Here is a 5,922-nt window from a genome sequence, read left to right on the forward strand (position 1 = left end):
GCAGGGGTAGTGGATTCGAGCTCACAGGGCCTTTCCATCAACTCCAAATTATACCAACTGCTTCTAGGTCACGCAGGCACGTTAGTACGTCTTTGTAAAGCGGGTCTTTATATGTACGTTTTGCGGACTTTTACATAACGTCACAGCTTAGGACGATATGCTCAAAAGCATACGGATTAGAAACAAGTTCACAAATAACACGGCTACTTTTAGGAAAAATAAAAAAGAATAAAGGAGAAGCAGTGCGTCCGCACAGAAATTCACACCACTATTTTCTGCACGCCCATCGGAATGCGCCAACCACTGCCCTATGCCAAGACCTCCGAGACGATGTCGTACGTCTCCTTGTCCAGCGGTCTTTCGCACTCAGTATACTTTTCACAACTGTAGAAAGTTAATCCATTGCTCTCAAAGCAGGCTGAACCATTTTGATGGGTAAAACGTGCCTTAAATGCCCCACATCGTTATTACGTATTTCTTTATGCGAGAAACGTTTATTATTATCCAACTTAATCAATCGTCATATTTTTGTCCTATATTTATTACGGATATTGTACAAAGAGACGAAGATGATATCTACGCAAAGTAAACGAAAAACGAGACAAGGTAAAAGCAGAGCCTCCGTCTGCAAGCCAGAGTTGGGCGAACAGAACCTGTCTTCGTCTTGACAGTCAAAGGCAGTCCTCTTCTCGAAGCTTTGGCCTGCCAATCTAGGCTCCACCTCTATCCTTGTTCTGTTTTCGTTTATGTTCCAACGCATGCGTAATTTATACTACGTAAAAGTATATCTGGCAAGCTAACGAATGTCAGATTGGCCTTTTAGCTTCACATGGGTCACCAGAGCAATGACACCAATAATACAGCTCCGACAATACTTTCACTGTTGTAAGCTATATGAACCAATCGTTGAACGCACTGCAGCTAGTCTGGTTCACACCTAAAACGGCCACAGTGAAGAATACGGAACATAGTGTGCAGAACGCGCTGCATTTCTTTAGCAGCTCTTAAGCTTTACTCGGTGTTCATGTCGGTCTTCAGGTTGTGCATAAGCTTAGCCTTGCTTTGACCGTGAGATGCCGCATAGCAACAACACACTTGGAAAACGGGTACAATTCAGGCTAATGGAAGTGCGCACGCCCACCACCTGATGTGGCTTAACTAAGCTCCGAACGAGAAAATGGAAACTTGCACGCCGACACGGTGTTGATACCGAGCAGTTAATATCGCTGGATCTCATTGCTCTCGATTTAATCCTAACTTCTTCGCTATGGATGACACTGGGCTTCAAGGAAAGTACGCTATGCGACTGCCTTGGAGCCCTGCGGCGACGACAAACAGAGCTAACGCTGTATAAACAGGTTCGGCTACGATTGAACAATACCTAACTTTTTATCATTTGCGTACCGCATGCTTCACCAGCTGTTACACCTCTTGGAGTGCTTATTATATTTGGCCGGTATGAAGCGATAGTGTGTTTGTCCTAGCTACTTCGTGCAGTGTGTAGCCTACTGTGGCTCAGACTGCCTATTTCGGAGATCACCGCTGTGTTATAGTTATGCCCTTGAGTGTTTCTTTCTTAATGCTGATGACATTCGCGTAACAAGCTTTTCTTCTATAATCGACTAACTGATATGAAGCTGTACCACAAGATCTGATGACTCTACTAAAGAAGTCGGTAATGAACCATGCGGTCTCATCGGTATCAGCGCTGTATAGAAGAATATATTGTTGGCCTTCTTGATGCAAGACTAGTAGATAAAATGTTCAAGAGCAGACAGAACACGGCATATCCGTGTCCATTATTTCTTCTTCCTGTCCACTCTTGCCCCTGGTATCTACTAATCAGCGCTGTACAGGAAACAGGAAAGCCACTCCTGGCATGGTTTCAATTTTTTACAGGCAAACAGGAGCAGCATTGACCATCGCGGTTCTTTTAAGATCGGGCTTCCTTGAATACGGCTTATTTTTATTAAGGATGATTTTGTGAACACACATCTTAGAGACAAGGAGCAACCTCGCAGTGGTAAGTGTATGTATGCCAATATTGAAACAGTTAAGGGTATCATGAGTGAGAGAAGATGATGTATTCATCCCTCAGTCTATGAAGTGGCAAATACTTAAACAGGAGTTATGAATAGAATTAAAGACAAATTCGAGAGGAACAAGCATTCTTTATATTATTGTAGCCGTAACAAGAATGGAAGAGGAAAGCAAGAAAAGGATGGTAGAATGTATAGGTAGTGAAATCCACCACCTAGGTAGAGATAATTATAATGGGGGATATTAATGTGCACGGATACAATCCGGATGGGTGCATAAACTCGACCGGTAACATGCAGCTGGGTGTGTCTCGAATGTATATCGTAGCTGGATTTTTAAGTAGTGAGAACTATGAAAGGCTCATATCATGGAAGATTATAGGCCTGCATTTGATGATATATTATGCGCTATAGCCACATAATATGAATATGTTATGAGTCTTTACCATAAATAAATATTGCTCCAGAACTTTAAGCAGTGATCAATAACGTATTCCATTCAGTTTCAGAGAAGTAACTAATGTAGGAACGGGAGATAATGAACAACCAGAATAAATATTTTACTTGAAGCATCAATAAAGTTGGAACAAGCAGCCGTTTTGGAGGTTGCTATTGCAGTATGGACTCACAGGAAGTTCACACGACTGTTTGATCTACAACTAGCTAATATATTGTTACGTGAAATATTCACAGTACGGCAGTGGTCCACACCACGGTGTAAGAAATATTTCAGGTGATACAGCTCACTGCGCCGTTCATACGGCGGCCGGAGAGGAAAATCAGTACCCATTTCCCTCCCACGCCACTAGATGGCATTAGGGCCGAGGGGGCTTTAGGGGGCTTGGCGCCTTACGCTGTGCTTTTCCCGCTTGTGTACTGCTTTGCTCGTGATGATTTCACTTATGTGGTGGTGCTTTGGTTACCAAGGATTATCTTTTTCTTGCGTGTAGTCAAGTCGTCTCTTTGAAGGCAAGCGAAATGGGGAAAAAGTGCTTTGTGCCCCGGTGCAACTCCGGGTACCAGAGCTGTGCCGACAAAGTATCGCTCTTTGCGGCTCCGAAAGAAGAGGAACGCTTGAAGGTATGGCGCCACGCTATTCCCCGTAAAGACCGTGTATTGCAGGCAACGGACTACGTCTGCAAAAAACATTTTGACCCAAAATATATTACACGGACTTGGGATGCTGTTTACAAAGAGCATGTGCTGGTTAGTGCGCCGCGAAGAGCTAGCCTGGCGAAGGACGCAGTCCCTACGAAATTCCCCGGTTGTCCTAGCTACATGTCGAAGGAGGAGAGAAAAAGGAAAGAACCCGCGAACCGCCAACCGCCTGCAGCTAGGAAAAAACTCCGTGTAATGTCTGACTGCCCTGTATCTGCAACTGCTACTGACGCCGGTGACATGCCGTCGGAGCCGCCAAATCCACTGAGTGAGGCTGTTGTTCCTGTAGCACTTCCAACGATGCTTTGTTCAAATGCGTTCTCTGCGATTTTCGAAGCGGCAGATAGCCTAGCACTCCCGAACACTGCGTGGACCTGTCATAAAATTGACTTGGACGGCGTGCAAACAGTTGTGTATGCAGAATTGCATTTCCTTAAGTCAGCAACTCTGATTTCAAACACTGCGTCAGGTAACGATTACAGCGAGTACTTCATTGCTCCTCCAAGCCGTGTCGTTACAAGAAAAGCAGTTTCTACTGACAGCGAGCTGAAAGTTACAGTTGCGCTGCTGGGAAAAGAAGCCCCTCGCTGCTGTGGGTTTCCTTCCGAGGTGAGCTGTTTTCAAGATATTGAGTCCTTGATTGCCCGCGTCAATGAAACACGTTTGTGTTCTGGTGGACCGAACGTTAGAGCCTATCCTAAAGTCCGGCCTGAAAGTGCGTTTGTTGACATCACAGGCCAGTGGCGGCACAAAAAATGTGCATTGATTCTCAAACACAGTGGAAGCGTGTGCTTATACTGTGAGCGTGTTCCAACGACACTTCGAATTCACAAGAAACGAATGGTCGAGAAAAACAAAGAAAAAAAACGTCCTCGCTATTTCCGCATGACTGTCCCCGGAGCCAATAACATAGCTGCTTTCAGGAGAGCCCGATATGCGCTGAAACGGTCAGTTGACTCTCTACGAAAAAGGCTCCGAACAATCACGATCCGGCTAAAGCAGGCGAAGAATAAACTCTCCTCGATTTCTGATGAAACCCTAAGTGAGAAGCTAAGTGGCTTGAATATTCCTGAAGGACAAACAACTGCAATTAAAGAGTGCATTGCAGCTGCAAAATGCAAGAACAAAAGTGGCCGACGTTACACGGAACATTGGCTACTACTCTGCCTGCTTCTTCACATTCGCAGCCCATCAGCGTACTCATTCTTGAGGGATAACGACATATTGCCGCTGCCGTGTGTCTCAACTATAAAGAAGTACTTGTCAATGGTATGTGTGAACTGCGGTTTTGATCCACGCTTTTTTGCTGCTTTTAAGAAGAAGCTCGCAAAAAAAGACACTTTCCAGCGGCATGGTATTCTCATTTTCGATGAGATTTACGTCCGGAAAGAGATGCGAGTAAACGCAAGAACGATGACCTACACTGGATTTGCAGATTTCGGGGATGGTGTGACAGCACCAGAGAAGCTAGCGGACCACGGACTGGTGTTTTTATTTCGTTCCTTCGGAGAAAACTATTCCCAACCCGTTGCAGTTTTCGCCAGCTCTGGACCCACAAAAGGAACTGTGTTGGCAGAGCTCATCGTAAAGGCTATCCTCCTCCTCGAGGACGCAGGCGCGTTTGTTGATGGAATTGTTTGCGATGGTGCCGCAACAAACCGCTCCATGTGGAAACAGTTTGGCGTTAGCGGAGAACTAGAGGCAACAAAGAACTTCTTCCTCAATCCAGCTTGTGAGACGCGGAATGTTTATGTTTTTTCAGATGTACCACATCTTGTCAAGTGCGTGCGAAATCGACTTTTGCAGCAAAAAGTGCTTTGTGTTAATAGTAGCCGTGTTTTCTGGTCACACTATGACAAGCTATACGTTGCAGACACTAAGCATGAAGGCAAATTGAGGGTTTGTCCTAAAATCTCATACTCACATCTAAACCCAACAAATACTGAAAAGATGCGAGTGAAACTAGCAACACAGTTGTTCAGCCTTAGCGTTGCCAATGGGCTAGAGTTCTATTCCAAAAGAGGTACGCCAGGTCTAGAGAATGTCAAGGGCACTGTTGATTTTACTGTGAAAATGAACAATTTGTTCGATGCATTGAATAGGAAACATCCAAAGGAAGGGTTAAAACTGCACAGTCAAGATTTTGTTGTTCTAGAATCTTTTCTGAATTGGCTCAATGATTGGGAAAAAAACGTGAAGGCAGGACGTATTGACCAAAGAAATTTTCTGTCAAATTCAACTGCCGAGGGCTTAAGAGTGACTATTCTCTCAAGCACGCACCTTTCCAAGTACCTGTTGGAGAAATGCAATTTCAAGTATGTTTTAACTGCGAAGTTTAACCAAGATGTGCTCGAAAAATTCTTCGGTATTATCCGCCAAGCAGGTGGGCAAAATGAGCACCCGTGTCTACCAACTTTCTTGCAGCTGTATAGCATGCTTTCTGTGTACAGTTTGTTAAAACCTCCAAGATATGGCAACTGCCAGGTACATGAAAATGAAGACTCGCGTCTGATAAACCTGTCAGACATGATTCTAGTCTTCAAAGAACCTTACGAGCCACGTATCAATGAGCTAAAGGCCAAACTTGATGGTCTTGTAGGCAGTGAGAATGAATGTGAGGACTTTATTCACAACGAACCCGACTCAGCTAGTGTAACCGATTGTATAATTTATTATGTGACCGGGTTTCTATGCAGGAAACTGCTGAAATGCACCGATTGCTCAG

This window comes from Amblyomma maculatum, chromosome 7, assembly GCF_055883805.1.
Source record: "Amblyomma maculatum isolate TAMU_Amacu chromosome 7, ASM5588380v1, whole genome shotgun sequence".
NCBI classification, from domain to species: Eukaryota; Metazoa; Arthropoda; class Arachnida; order Ixodida; family Ixodidae; genus Amblyomma; species Amblyomma maculatum.